Below are 16,307 nucleotides of genomic sequence, written 5' to 3' on the forward strand. Positions count from 1 at the left end.
AAGACCGATATCAAATGTACTTTTTTTGGGGAAAATTGGGCAGTGAGACTGCTTCATCGCAACCAGTGTGAGTTTAGAGGGTGCATGTTCACTTTTGTAGAAGTTCAAAATGTACTGACGATTGTTTGCTTATTTTTTGTTTGTTTGTTTAAATCTTAAAGGAATACTGTCGTCTGCATTTTTACAATTTTGTTTTCTTCTATTGAACCGATTACAGTGGATATAGAGTTTTATTATATAGCGAAATCTTTGTAAACTGCCACAGAAAGAAAGTGTTATTTAGAAGGGAAATTGACAAGTTTTAAAGAGTAATTGTACAATCATTTGAGGACAGAGGAACACTGCATTATACTAATAAGGGTTTAATTACCAAAAAAAGTTTAATGTTGCTTTGGAAGGAATATTAAGTAAGTTGTCTTTGTCTCTTACTTTTTAATTTTAGTCGCTGATTTAGCCTGTTGGGTCACATTTTTTGTTAGTGCTGAAGGCTGCCATGAATCCGTAATGAGGCCCCTTTGCACATGATTTTGGCACCTGGCCAAAATCAACTTCCCAGCGGCAAGCTTTCTCTAAAGAACCTGGAGCAATTTCTTTCTTTCTTTCTTTTTTTTTTTTTGATCTGGAATCATGTCTGAAAGCTGCCACAACCAGTTGTATAGGCATGTCAAAATGACTTTATACAGTCAATATGAAACAAGCATTAAATTTTTTTTCTCATATTGGTGCTTTTATCATTATGAATTCCTTGCTTGTTGCCACCTAAGATACGATGGAACAAGCACAGTCTTAAAGAAGATTTACTGATTTTTTGTTTTTCTCAGCAGACCAGAGTAGGTATGATCATCTTATTGAGAAGTATACAGTGCAAAAAAGGTTTTTCAAAATACTGCAGGATAAATAACAAATGAAATCTTAAAATTGTTAGTCTCTGTAAGTAATACTCAGTGAACAGTAAGTAATGGAGTTTTCTAGAAGTTTCGTTGTGCGCGCAATTAAGCTTAACGTTTTAATAGTGTTTTTGTCTATGTTAAAATGTAGCATTTGGGATTTTTAAAATGTCAGCATTTGTTATATAATTTTAAAAACTTATTAACACCTTGATATTATTTCTAACAAATGTTTTAATAGAAATGCTTGGTATATAGACATGGCTGAATAGCATTAAGTAATTGTGTTTAATTGCTGTTTTGCAATAAAAAGATAATTTTTCATGAAAGAAATTTTGAAGCTCAAAGGTACTTACATCCCATATCTGGAACTATTATTAATTTTGATATTACTATAACTGATTTTGTTCTGTAAGCCAATTTTATACTCTAGTGTTTTAAGAGTTAAATTCACGAATGTCAATGAAATACTATAGTAATCAAATATTAACACCTCAGATTTTTCTATAGCCATTTTCAATAGTATCTTTAGACATTAAACATGGGTACATTACAGAATAATTAAAAGCAGAAAAGTGTAATATTAGTTGCTCTATTTTTTTAAAACAAATTTTATTATCACTATCATAAATGCTATTATGCCTTGTGTGTTAATCTGTAGTAATCCAGAGTGCAACTTTATTTTACTAGAAACAGTCATATTTCTCTTTAAAATATTGATGGGAATCAGATATATTATTTTTTAAGAGTGACCTAATTAAGAGATTTCTTAATAGGCATGTTTATTCTGTATTTATCTCCCTTTTACGTATAGAATATTGCTAATTTTGGTGATAGAAAAGATCATATTAATTTCAGGTAAATTTTAGGATTAAAAAATGTCTCCTGATTTCCTTCAGGTCATTTTTGTAAATATACAATTTATATTTGCTTTCCTGTGGACTGAATTATGATACTGTAAATACCTTGCTATTAGTTTAACCAAGACATGGAGTGTTTTGAATTTTCATACCAGTCAACATTAAAATCCGTAGAAGTTATAAATTGTTATCAATATAAATTTACCTAGATAAGTTCTCTTTGTATGTGAGTTTACAGCTGAATTCTCATTTAATGTAATCTTTGTAATTTATATAAAAGAAGTTAATAAAGGTAAATGTTTCAAAACTTGGATTAAAACCCAAACATTTTCACATTTATTATCACGAAACAGGTGCAGGAAAAATAAGATAGCTTCTCTTGTTCAGCATGATTCTCAGTTAAAAGTTATTTTTTAATTCAATTTTAATTTTAATTTTAGCTCTTACACACATCTTCTGTTTTTATTTTTTGATTATTTTGAATCAACTGTTGTATTTAGCATTTGAAATTGATAGATTATTTTTCTAATATTTACTAAGAAATGTTTTAACTGAAAATTATAGGGTATTTTTGGCTAATTAGAGCCCATAGCAAAGTAAATGCCATCAAATATAGAACTTTTCAAGTATACAGAAATGTTAGTTTGTGAGTTCAGAAGAAACTTAATTGTACACGATTACTGACAAATATTTTTTAGTTGAGGTAGAAACAAATAAGTATTAAGGGCAATTTAGATTATCTTCCTTACTGAAATAGCTTAAAAATTTACTTTCTTTTTCTATGGCAATGAGTTGTAATTATTTCCATAATGTAGGCTTTTTTAGCAGAATTACTAGCTAATATTCCCTAGGATCATAAATGCAAAACACTGATTACATTTCCTTCATTGAGTTAACATTTTAAAAATACTATATGGAAATGCGATTGCTTGTAAAAAGAAAAATATTTTAATATCTTTGTTGAATTTCTTCAATTTATAAAGAATAGCTCGAACAAGATTTTTCGTTCATCTTTTCCCCCATACTTATGTTGGAAATATTAAAATCTATGAAATTTTACAATGTGGAATCTCTTTTACTCTTCAGAAAAAGTGAAATTCATTTGTAGTTGTCATTTCAAATTATGGACTTCTATCATTTTAAATGTGACAGGGTTTTTTGTTTGTTTATTTTAATTATGCAACAGGCACATAAAATACTTTCTTTCCCTCCAATTAAAAGAGACATTAAATAATTAAACATCAACTTTTATTTGGTATTGAAAAGAAAGCTTTAACATCGCAGTATTTTATCCACAATTGTTTAAATGTGAGAAATGTTTACAACAGGGTATTTTAGGTGAACATTTATCATTTAAATGAAGTGCTTTGTTCTGAGGGGTCTAAAATTCAGCAATAAGCTAAGTGCATTGCTACATTAGATTGAACATCATTGTTGAATTTTTGGCACAACTTCAGTGACCTCGGCCATAAAAAACTAGTATAGGCAGAATGATTTGGAATTTGCAGTAACAAAACTAGATATAGAAGCACATGAAGACACCAATCTTTGTTGTTTTGGAGAAAGTATGCACTAAAATAAAAGACGATACCTTTCATATAAACTGGTAATAATAATACTTTGTTATTTCATTAATACAATAAACCTGAAATATTAAAACAGTAATTATACTTTGTCATGCATTTGTAAGGCTTTTCTCATAAAATTAACTGCCATATTTCACTCTTTTATTAGATGAACAAATGTCATATTTCCAAGCAGCCAACATACAACTATAGCTTATATAACCAAATAATTTTTAACGTTACTTTGATTTATATACAATTAATATTGAATAGAATCATGTTAGCTGATTTTAAGTCTTGTTCAAATAAAAGAAGTGTTGATTTGCACTTGTTGCAATTTTTTTTACTTTATATTGGTTTAATTTTAAAATTATCACAAAGTAAATATTACTGTTTGATATCCTTCTTAAACATTCATTTTACAAGCCACCTGACCTGTTAGCTGTTTAAACAATGATGATTTATCTTGCTATAAATTCTTCTCTCAAAGTCAAGACAAATAGATCAGTAAAGGAACCTCTTTTTTAATGCTCCAAATTTTTTCCTTAAAAAACTGTAAGAATATTTTAGTTTTCTCTTGTTTATGTGTTCGTGTGTATTTGTCAACCTGTGCTTTTGCCTATATCCTGAGATATATGTCTTCTGAGCTCGAGGTTGGAAAGTCTGATAGCATGCTCTACATTTGTTCTTATTCCATATTACTTTCTATAAACAAATTTATTGAGTTTCTTACTGAGAGTTAGTCGATACATGAATCAATGTTAATGATCACATCAAATCTGAGGATTTGCTTCATTTAAAGCACTGAATATTCAGCATAAATTAGTGCTAATTTACGTGTTTATAGAGTGATTCTAAATATTTGATTATTTTATTTTAAAGATTTACTAATTCTTTGAAAATCTGGAGAACTATCATTTGCTTAAAAAACTAATATCTACTAAAGTTATAATTGTCCCTGCTTTGCTATTATTGAAATATTGCATAATCTCTTGTTTAAAAATATCATGAGACCAAGCTATCGTGCCTTTCTTTTCATTTCTCCCACTAACATCTGAGGTCAACGTCTGTAAGGGGAAATATCTGAAAGTATTTCAAAAACATTTTCTTTCCTGTGATAATCAACTACTTTATCATTTGCAGAGATTTTGAAAGGAGTAACTGTTTTATTTGAATGTTTAGATAAATGTGAGGAATATATGGGCTTTCTGTGGACTTCAGTTTTAAAACTAAAATAGAAAGTAAGATGGAGAGTAATAAAAGTATATATTTTATAGCAACTAATTACAACTTGCTGTTCATACATAAACAACACACTGGAAAGATAGACAGTGGGCTTTGAGGACAGCTTTCATTTACTCAGTCTGTAAGAACTCTAGTAAAAATGGTGTCAAAGGGATGGTGGCGATCCATTCTGTATGGCCCATGGTGCTTTAAACTTATGCAGTCATTTCCCATATTTAAATCCCTGAGTCTTGCCTCAGGGCTCCAAATCACCAATCTCAGATATTTTTACAAGAGAGAGGAGTTACACACTCATTCTTGTTCACTGGAGGATCTGTGATGGGGTTTCCTTGGCAGAAACAGGGTTCTTCTACGTATAATGATTTTTTTAAAAATCCCTGTTAAGGTAGTTCGGCTCATTCAGTTAGACAAATCAGCATTATAACCCAGATGACTCAGCCTTAGCAAGGATCATTAGTTTTTCATTTTACCCCAAACCTGGGCATTTTCCTGAAGAATATGGACAGTTGTGCATGAAAGGTCAAGTTGCTAAAAATTATAGAACATGTGTGTTTTACATATGAGTTACTAAATTGTGTTTTGTGTTCAAAATAGTATATATAAATACATGTTTTGTGTACAGAATATTTAAACAGTGATAGAAACAGTTGTTCTCAAATTTAACTTATGGGATTGGCTTGATTCCAATTCTACTTGAGATGTCATCCAAAATTACTTTTTAAAAGCACTGCTTTGAAAATTTCCAAGTACAGTCTTCATGAAGTATTGGGATCTGGATATGAATTTTCTGCTAATGCAGGAGTTTGGGAAAAATACAAGTATGTGACTATTGCATGTTCTGTGGGATTCTAATCTGATCACATGCTCTTTCCTCTCCATTCCTTGGACCCATTCAGAAATATTCTATGGAGAGTTTTTTTTTTTTTTTTTCTCCTGTCAGCAGTCAGTTTTAGTCTTTATTTTATTTCTTTTTAGAGACAGGATCCTACTATGCTGCCAGGACTGGAGTGTAGTGGCTATTCACAAGTGTGGTCATGGCCCACTATCGTGTTGAAGTCCTGGGCTCAAGAGATTCTCCCACCTCAACCACCAATTGTAGATATATTCAGATAGCATGACATTTGAAAAAGTTGATGGAGAGAAAATTCCTACTGAAGTGTGATACAGATATCTCTGAAACATCTTTGGTTGTCAGGAAATGAATCAATGCTATAGAAACAAACAATGATTTGTAATCTTGGCAGATAAACAGAGAAATAATCCGTTCAGAATATTTATGGAATGATAACATTTTCCTGTTGATATATTTTTGTGCCAACAAATTTAATTTGGAAACTGGTATTTGTTACTAGAAGGCAGTAATCATTTTTGGTAATCGGTAGTTTTAAATGCTTTATTCAAGACCAAGGGCTGATTTACTGAATGAATAGGTCTTAGATAAAATGTAAGCGATTAGGCCACCTCATATCTGGAGTTTGTTTTTATTTTCAATACCCAAGTCATTAAGTGTAAATGTAATAGTATTTGCATATTTTCAACTTTCAGATTAGTCATGTGTACCTTTGAAATTTGTTTTCTCCTTAGATAAGTAACTTACGAGTAATCAAATATCTTGCAATTTCCATTTTCCATCTTAAAGCCTGTGCAAGATCAAATTTGCAATTGGTAAATCACATAAAAGTCTGGATTAATAGCAAAATGAGATTATGTAGCCCAAAATGAAATTATAAATAAAGTGCAGGTGTTTACTAGGATTTGTGTGGTCAGATATACAAATAGAATCACAGGTAGAGTTTTTCATTTCTCACTTGAGAAAAGTGCAATTAAAAGTAATTTCCAGATGTTCAAATGCACAGCTGCTTTCTCCTAAACTAAATTTTGCAGAAATGAGCTAAATTATAATGGGTTTAAAAGTCACTACGTTTTAATGGTTTTTAAATTGAATTTGAAACATCATTACTAGCTTTACCAGATGAAGAGAGTTAATGCTTATGAGTACCTGGTACAATTTTCATTTAGGTGGCAGCAGAGCCATTAAGGTATTGCAAATTATAATAAGACCAAAACTTACATTGAGTTTGAAAAAATTGATTAGTATGTGTGTTGATATACTCTATGCATTTATGAGATTTATATTATATACTCTGACACTATGAAAATTATTCAGCGATAGCTGAAAGAAACGTGCGTGTATACGTTCATAAAATGGTATGTGGGGGGGAGGTGTGGGTATATATGTGTGACAGAGATTTTTACATTTACTTTGTCTAATGATAAGGAAAATATCAAGAGTAAGATGTAAGTACACTATTTAAAATATACAAGTCTGTTATTGTTTCTACATATCAAATTATAAGCAATGACTATGAACCTACATATGTGTAATATCTACTTAAAAAAATCCATCTATTTTACTTAGAGTTACTTACATGCCCAAAAGCAATAAGCTACTGTCATAAATATTATCCCATTAAGTAAAGTCCTGATCTTGACTAAGTTTTCTTGGGCTTGAAATAGGCTTTTCTTTGCAGCCAGGAATAGCCAAGTTTTTCTCAAACTCTTATGGGAAGGCATGTAGATAGTTAAATGAATAAGGGGAGGTAAAAAGTGGGGGCATTCCATTGGAATAGAGAATTAAAGAGCTTTTACCCTACATAAGCTCAGAAATTTATCATTAAAGAATCCACAACAGTTTTCAAAGCTCACTACTGAAAGTATTGCCACAACAGTTTTCAAAGCGGACTACTGAAAGAATTTCAAAAATTTGACCTTGGAAGTAATTAGAAAACTGACTCATTAGTTATGAGTATAATGATAGAACACTTTATCCTATCTATGACATTCTTTCAAGTGATTGACTCCTGCCCTTGAAAGCATTATCCATGGCCAGTGATTGATGACTTGTTCAGGTCCTATGCAGAGTGCTTCATATATCTCATCTCAATCCTCTAAATAACCATGAAAGTTGATGATTATCTCATGGTACAGATGGAAGGCTAAAAGTGTTTAATTTTCCCCAACTTCCCATGCTAGTAAGTGTTGATGTCTGGGTCTGAACCTGTGTTAATGGTTTTTCTAGTCCATGCTGTTATCTGTTGCACCACATTTTGAATAATCTTGGACTTTCAGAGTATGAAGGAAGATTAAATATAACCCTTTGATATAAGTGTTCTCTCTCTCTCTCTCCTCTCTGACAATTGGAGAAACAGAGTTCTAAAAGTATTAAAATCAGCCATAGACAGAGAGTAGTGAGAAATACACTTTTTTTTAATACAGAAGGTTTCCTGAAGTACTTTTAGTATTGTTCTAAATTAAGCAATAACCAATGAACAATTTTGGTCATAGGCAGTTTCTCTTCAGAAAAAATAATAATAATAATAATAATAATATCCATAAACAAAGGTTGTGTTTCTGATGTGAGGCTCTTTTGCACATCGGTGGCTTAAAAGAATGAGTAGTGGAATAGCACAATAGGGGGAAACATCTCTCAGACAGGAAATTGCACTAGCTTGTTTTGTCAACATACACATTACTATACCCACAGACATGCAAGAGTTGAAGAGGCACGGTGAGTTTTCACTGTGACCATCTGTACCATCCCATGCAGGACTCTACTGTGGCATTCCACAGAAGCAAATCCTCAGAAGTCTTCTCAAAGTGCTTACCTGCCCTGAAACAGGTAGTTCTCACTAGAAAACAATGTCTGTTTACTTTAAAATTCAGAATTTCTCCATATCACATGCTTATGAAGAAAGAAATGTGAGCTCTGTTATAGTATGGTTGTTGTCAATTGTTATAAAAATTAGATTTCTAACCTCTACTGATAGCACTAAACTTGAAATGAGAATGTGGGTATAAAATACTTCTTATAAACTTATTTTTAAGTTTTATGTAATGTTGGCTATTATGAGTCAAGATATGAACACTGAAAATTTGGGGCCAAAGTCACTTTTTCAACACTGGCACATTTGAGTTGTTGATTTTAGAACTGGGATCATTGAATGTCATTTTTTCACACCCTTATTTTATGCAACAGAAAATGGAGGCTTCAAGAGGGAAAAAAATGGCCTTTCTGCTCATAGTCATGATACTAGCGCCTGGAGAGTTGGCTTTGATCACAGATTTTCCTTCCAGTTTTCTATTCCTTCATTTATATAAGGTCATTTACCCTCTAAATCATTTATGTCTAGTTATAATTTTTTTTATTTTCCTAAAACTTTAGTAGAATAGAAATACAATTGAAGGAGATTTAGCTTCATTGGTAAATGTAGAAATAACTAATAAGAGGTATTGAATATAAACTTACCCATAAGTTATTGTTTCTGTAAATGCACACTATTAAAAATGTCTGGGTGTAATTTCATTCTTGATGTATATTCTAGGGCACGCTGACATTTTAAAGAATTTTGTTGAAACGTCCAGTGAGCATACTTTCTGAAAAATGAAGATTGTCTTTTGGTTTTTTCTTTTTTATGAGCTTTAAAAAGTTTTAAGTAAAAGTTTCTGAGATGCATGATATTTAAGCATACATCTGGATGAAAGTTTTACATATGCATACATATGTAGTTATATGCATTCATACGTCTTCTCCCAGATATCAGAATATAAAAATTTCAGCACTCCATAGGACTCTCTCATCCCCATCTGACACCTGTCACCATATATGTTAGGTTTACCAGTCTTTGATTTCATATAAATAGAATTGCACAGTATGTATATATTTTTGTCTGGCTTATGTTACTCAATGTTTTGTCCATGTGATTTTCCCATGTTTCATATATTGGTTGGTTATTCTTTTTTGCTTTGCAGTATCCATTTGTGTGATTATGGCACAATTTTAATCTATTCTACTGGGTTAGTACACTTTTTGGTTGTTTTCAGTTGTTTGTTTACATAATTTTTTAAATGCAGAACCGGTACCAAAAATATAGTAGTCAGTTGTTTTCTTTAATAGATTAAATATAAAAATAGAATCACTGGCCGGGCGCGGTGGCTCACGCCTATAATCCCAGCACTTTGGGAGGCCGAGGCGGGCGGATCACGAGGTCAGGAGATCAAGATCATCCTGGCTAACACGGTGAAACCCCATCCCTACTGGAAATACAAAAAATTAGCCGGACGAGGTGGCAGCGCCTATAGTCCCAGCTACTCGGGAGGCTGAGGCAGGAGAATGGCGTGAACCCGGGAGGCGGAGCTTGCAGTGGGGTGAGATCCGGCCACTGCACTCCAGCCTGGGCGGCAGAGCGAGACTCCGTCTCAAAAAAAAAAAAAAAAAAAAAAAGATAGAATCACTTTAATTAAAGTATTACAGGCAGTTATTGCTTTTCATGGTCCCATGCTAACTGAAATGCATTTGTATTTGAACTCGGAAAAGTGAGGACTCAATACTTCTGAGTTATCTATGAAAAAAATCCTGGAAAAAACAAATAGTAGGTGTTATCCTAAGTAGATGCTGAAGAAACAGTCCTGCAATATTTAAACTTTATCATCACCCATTTGCTCTTGTTATTTATTACAATATATACAACTATAATTATAGGTTGGCCCAAATATCCATGTTGTTAAAAACTCAGTTGTCACTGTATTTTCTGTAACTCCTTCTGGGTGGCAAAAAATTTCTGGTTTAAAGCAAAATAATTAAACCATTGTATTTTACATAGGATAGTTTGGGATGATTCTTAAAAATTTAAGCCGGGCGTGGTGGCTCAAGCCTGTAATCCCAGCACTTTGGGAGGCCGAGACGGGCGGATCACGAGGTCAGGAAATCGAGACCATCCTGGCTAACCCGGTGAAACCCCGTCTCTACTAAAAAAAAAATACAAAAAACTAGCCGGGCGATGTGGCGGCGCCTGTAGTCCCAGCTACTCGGGAGGCTGAGGCAGGAGAATGCCGTAAACCCAGGAGGCGGAGCTTGCAGTGAGCTGAGATCCGGCCACTGCACTCCAGCCTGGGCGACAGAGCGAGACTCCATCTCAAAAAAAAAAAAAAAGAAAAAAAAAATTTTAAACTCCACATTTTGTGTACGATATGAGCAAAATGGGATCCAATATCTTTGAAAATAGGGATAAAAATTTGTTTGAAAGTAATGGGAATAGTTTTAGAGATACTTTTCTAACTATTTTCTATGGTGTTTTTAACAGTTCCACCATTGGTGTTACTATACTCAAATTTAAAATCTTTTCCTCTACTAGGATAACACAAACATTACTAATAAAAAATTGAAAAGGTTTTTTAATTTTTCCTTTATTATGGAAGAAAGATTAAGTTATTTAGAAGTTCTTAAGTCACCAATTGAATTTATTTATAAGCTTCTGTTGAGTGCATCATCAAAAAGCTAATGAATTTATTTATTACATTGGCTATATTGATAAACAGTCTGGGGCTGTCATCTGGATATTATTCACACTTGCTAGTAAGCAAATGTTTTAATAAAATAAATAACATGAAAGTAGTGTATTACAATGTGGTTTGCAAAGCCTTTTCACATATACATATACATATTAACATTGAGAGGGAGAGGATATCACAGTCTTCCACCCCAAACAGTACAATAATTAGTATCCTGATTATTTTACTGAGAAAATAATCTAAGAAAGACTGAGCTATGACCGCATTGAAATTATTTTTCTACTCTAAATCTGTTATCTTTTATTACAACAGACTACATCTCTGTAAATAATGGAACTTCATACAAGAGATCCATGGTGAACTAGTGGCTTAATGTATCTCTCAAAATATTTTTAAACAAAATATATTTTTTATTTGTATCTGTAATGCTACAAAATGCTCATATGATCTGGAAAGTTTTCAATCATATATGAAAAATTATCATTTAACACATTTTCTTGGAGGTTGTGTATTAAATAACATTTTAGCCCCTAAAAATGGTAATATCCCTTTCTAGTTTTTTTGTTTGTTTTAAATCATCGGTTCAAAGTTGGCCAAGGTCAATGATTTTTTTTTTTTTTTTTTTTTTTTTTGAGACGGAGTCTCGCTCTGTGGCCCAGGCTGGAGTGCAGTGGTGCGATCTCGGCTCACTGCAAGCTCCGCCTCCCGGGTTCACGCCATTCTCCTGCCTCAGCCTCCCGAGTAGCTGGGACTACAGGCGCCCACAACCGCGCCCGGCTAATTTTTTGTATTTTTAGTAGAGACGGGGTTTCACCGTGGTCTCGATCTCCTGACCTTGTGATCCGCCCGCCTCGGCCTCCCAAAGTGCTGGGATTACAGGCGTGAGCCACCGCGCCCGGCAGGTCAATGATTCTTAAATGCTATTATTATTTTGCGACAACTATACAATGCCTGATATTGATTCCATTCCTGATACCAGCTGGCAGTAAGCTTCCCTCTCAGATGAAGCGATAGATGGCCTGTTCATAATTCATACACGCAATGGGCACTACAAAATTCCACTGCTAGCTTCTCCTTAATTAGATGTATTTGCATCTGATAGGAAGAGAAGACTAACTTTCCACCATGCTTTGTCCCTGTAATTGTATTCTAGGTATTAAATACATTTTTAAACATGTGCAATGTCTGAAGACTTCTGAATTAACAAACTCACGTGAACATTTGAAAATGTATACCTGTTTGTCCTCCTACTATGCTATATATGTTTGGTTTTGTAAAAACATGGGTGAATTCATAGTATTGTTCTTTTTTTACTCTGAATGTCACCTTGTATCTGTTGGTCTTACTGACCCATGAAAATGGCTGGAGTTAGTCTGATCTCACCATGTAAAAAGGTCCGGTTCATGGCTTGGATTTGAGAACAGCAGAATGAATCAACTTTGAGGAAGAAGCTGATTTTTTTAAAACAAGAAAATGTCTATTTACATTGAACTTATCAGAAATAGGTAGAGATCAAGAAGAAAACAAGTATAGAATTACTTCAGGATATTTTAAAAGGACTTCCATTTAGATATCCTTGACTAAATCTGTCAACTTTGTATCCATTTTCTCATGAACAAAGTGTTGAACTTTTCACTAGAAGTACTTCTTTTTATTCCTCAGTTAAAACATGCCTGTTATTCTTTTTGTAATACTTAAGCAATTTTATTTTAAAGATATACCACTTAGTTCATCAGTCTCCACTTCCGGTTGTTTTTAAAAATTTTTTATTTATTTATTTTATTTTATTTTATTTTATTTTGCAATTCTGTGTTTGCTTTAATACAACTGCTATAAAAAGGAATCATGTTCATGAAGAAATAAGCATAATTCATAAAACTAGCATGCCTTGCAGAGATACAAGTAAAATATAGTTTGTGTGTGTGTGTGTGTGTGTGTGTGTGTGTGTGTGTATTTACTGAGATGAATTTAATTCCTGGAGATTATTTTAAGCTTTGGTAATGATCTCTGGAGTAAAGAACAATATATTTCACTTTTTTATTAATAGTAATTTTTACTTTGAAACAGATATTTATAATCTGAAAATATTTATTTATTTGTTTGTTTGTTTGATATAGACCAAGAAGCAATATGATAGGTGATCTTTTATTCACTGTATTTATTTTTGGTAAGAGAAAGTAAATTTATATTTAATTATGAAAAAACTAAATATGTTTTCTTTTGTCTAGACTAATTGTGAAGGGATAAAGTACAATATTTCTTACCAAATATAACATTTTAATGCATAGAACTTACTATCTATAATAGCTATCTTACAGTCTTGATAGTCATTAATGTAATTTATCAATAAGCCTTCTTTTGAACAGAAGGGATACATCTAATTTTTAAAAATTTGTCTTTGTCTTTTACTAAGGAAATCTCATTTACAGAAAACCAAATGAGAATTCTGTTCAACATGGACCCTAAGAGCTCTCAAATCCACTAAGAAAATTACCATATGTGAAATATTCTCTTGCCCTGTTAGAACTATTCATTCGTTGTAGGCTCTGAAACCCATTTGATAAGAAATAATATTCTAATTCATGGCAAATTTGAATCATATTTAAAAATTAAGTAAAATTTGAGCCATAAAGGATTAAAGAGATGTAGATTATCTCATTTTACAATAGCATGAGATTTTAAAAATTTGATTACAAATAAAACCAAATGCTTTTATAATAGGAAATGTTACAAAATTAACTGAGAACCCTTCTACCCTATGTTGTTATTCTAGTCTCTGACTGGTGTGAAAAAGCTATAGTTAAATGATTCAGGAAAGAATAAGATAAACAAAAGGCATACACTATCCATACACGATAGTAGTTCCTAACTTCTCTCTGGAATAATTAAAATCAATTTACAGTCCGAGCAGTTAACCAGCTCTCAGTTGTCTTCCATGTAATGAATACACTTCTGTACCCTTATTAAAACATGATTTGTCAATGCTTCTGTCTTCATGAAAATTATAACTTGGTTGGGAATATTAAACAGAAATGAACCAACATGAGAAAAATGGAAAATAGGCTAAACCAGTTTAACTAGGCAACTAGGTTTTCTTTATCATGTGCCAATCATGGCCAAAAATTGAAGCCAGCACAGATCTCTCTGAATGGCTTTCTAGGAAAAACACATTTTTAATTACCACATGAGCCTGTTGGAAGGTAACTGAATTCAACAAAACATTAATTGATATTCTGTTTGAAACCTTTCCTGACAATGCATCTAGCATCTATCTATTTTCTATGATATTTTTAACAGTTTCTCTTGAAGAACGGAATATAGCATATAATAGGTGCTCAGCAAATATATGTTGAATGAATACATGAATGAAAAACCCTAATAAAGTGAATATTTGTATCTCTCACTGGGTTTCTCTTTCTCATCATGGCTCATTTCCTCAAACACGAAAAGATTCTTAAGGCTCCTTTTGGGTCGCTTATCTTTCAATGATTCAGTTACTTTACAAATGAATAACATCTAATTACATCTTAAGCATCCGGAGAAATCACTTTACCATTTTGTAATAATATCAGTCATTGAACATGACAGTTTCTGAAGATATACGAAGTATGGTAACTTGTAATCATTGTGCTTATATCTGGTCCACAAGGGAATGAAGACTGTTACCAAGGATGTAATAATTTAGTGTGTCATACAATTTAAAAATCAATTAAAAACTGAGATGTAGGCCGGGCGCGGTGGCTCACGCCTGTAATCCCAGCACTTTGGGTGGCCGAAGCGGGTGGATCACGAGGTCAGGAGATCGAGACCATCCTGGCTAACGCAGTGAAACCCCGTCTCTACTAAAAAATACAAAAAATGAGCCGGGCGAGGTGGCGGCGCCTGTAGTCCCAGCTACTCAGGAGGCTGAGGCAGGGGAATGGCGGGAACCTGGGAGGCGGAGCTTGCAGTGAGCCGAGATCCGGCCTGGGCGACAGAGCGAGACTCCGCCTGAAAAAAAAAAAAAAAAAAAAAAAAAAAAAAAAAAATTAAATTTAAAATAAAAATAAATTTAAAAAACCGAGATGTAAAAATGGCACTCAGCCTAGTTTTTGTTTCTTTGTGTTGTATTATGGTCTCGTATTTTGTTTTCAAAAGGTAATTGTGTGTCAATGTGTTTAGTCATTTCATTGGGCATTTTTTGAGCATGGTACATACAGACCATATTTTCATAAAAACAATAACTTTTATTTTTGCCATTTATAAATTCAAATGTACTCATAACATACATATTTGTATTCAGTTATTCAGAAACCATATTTCATGAAGATGCCTGGAGAAATGGTATCGTCAGTAATGAATTGGGATAGCTCCTATGTTGGCGCATCTTTTCTTTAGTGTTTATAGTAAAATGGAGCTGATGGTTTCTATTCCTAAAAGTATTTTCCCACTTGATTTAATGGTAAATCCTCCAGATCATAGTATTATTATTCTAGCATTCATGTCTGCTGCCTTTAGCTTTCTGTGTGACAACTTCTCATCAGGAAATTTCTTAACTAATCACCAGGAAGATTTAATCAAAATCAGTTTTAGTTACTAACTAACGTACACTTAGGGAAATGAGAGAAGTGAAGTGTATAATGATTGAATTATTTGACTACATCTTGTTAACACAGATGTAAAATCCATGACTTCTCTCCCTTCCTCCTCCACTAAAAAAAGAAATTGAAGATAGTTGGGAACAAATAGTTGTTAACAGCAAAATTTAAAAAGAATACTAGTAGCTACCACTGCCTCTAGAGAGTGTACTGGGTTCTAGCAGAGAAGTAGCTCTTTTAAAAGAACTGATGCTGGAGATAGGTAACACCAAGTCAAAGCTCACCTCTACCAGTAACCAGTTATCAAATCTTGATTTTTTTTCTTACCTTTCTTTTTTATCTGTAAATTGGTAATAATCATAAACTTGACTTCATAGTATTTGTTAAATAATCAAAAATTAATAATGTCCCTTCCAATTAAATGAAGATGTATACAATTTAATCCAGATTTAGGAGTGAATATGAATGAAATGGGAAAAGAAGCATGTTCTTTTGAGATGTTACACTTTTTTTAATCTAATGTCATTGAAAAAAGCATCAAAGTATTCAACGTGTTGCCATTATGAAGGTCAAAACAGAAAACAGAGTGGCAAGTTTCTAAGAATATTAAAAAGTAGTAAATGTTGACTGCTTCATGTTTCTTTAAATCGTCATTAACTGGAGGGTATGCCAGCCATATCTTCTATTAATATTTTCTTTTGAAACATTTCTTCAAGGAACCATAAGTACATTAATTAAACTAGGGCAAAACTTCAAAGGACCTACTTCACTTTGTGCAAGTTCACATAAGAAAAAGCAATTAATTTAAAATCCAAGTTTCATATA

General features: G+C 32.7%; 1 protein-coding gene across 27 annotated transcripts in view; it reads left to right on the plus strand.

Moving 5' to 3' along the window:
* LOC105483467 (uncharacterized) overlaps positions 1 to 16,307 on the plus strand; it is a 573,731-nt gene that overhangs the window by 345,830 nt on the left and 211,594 nt on the right. For 2 of the 27 annotated variants that reach the window (XR_011622706.1, XM_071095502.1), the window contains exon 1: positions 8 to 834. The exons of 24 other annotated variants lie outside the window; for them this stretch is intronic. The gene's annotated coding sequence lies outside the window, so the exon portion shown is untranslated. Of the gene's footprint in view, positions 1 to 7; positions 835 to 16,307 lie in introns of those variants that run through there. One more of the 27 variants, XM_071095503.1, reaches the window with a different exon arrangement.

This window comes from Macaca nemestrina, chromosome 4 (assembly GCF_043159975.1).
Source record: "Macaca nemestrina isolate mMacNem1 chromosome 4, mMacNem.hap1, whole genome shotgun sequence".
Classification (NCBI taxonomy): domain Eukaryota; kingdom Metazoa; phylum Chordata; class Mammalia; order Primates; family Cercopithecidae; genus Macaca; species Macaca nemestrina.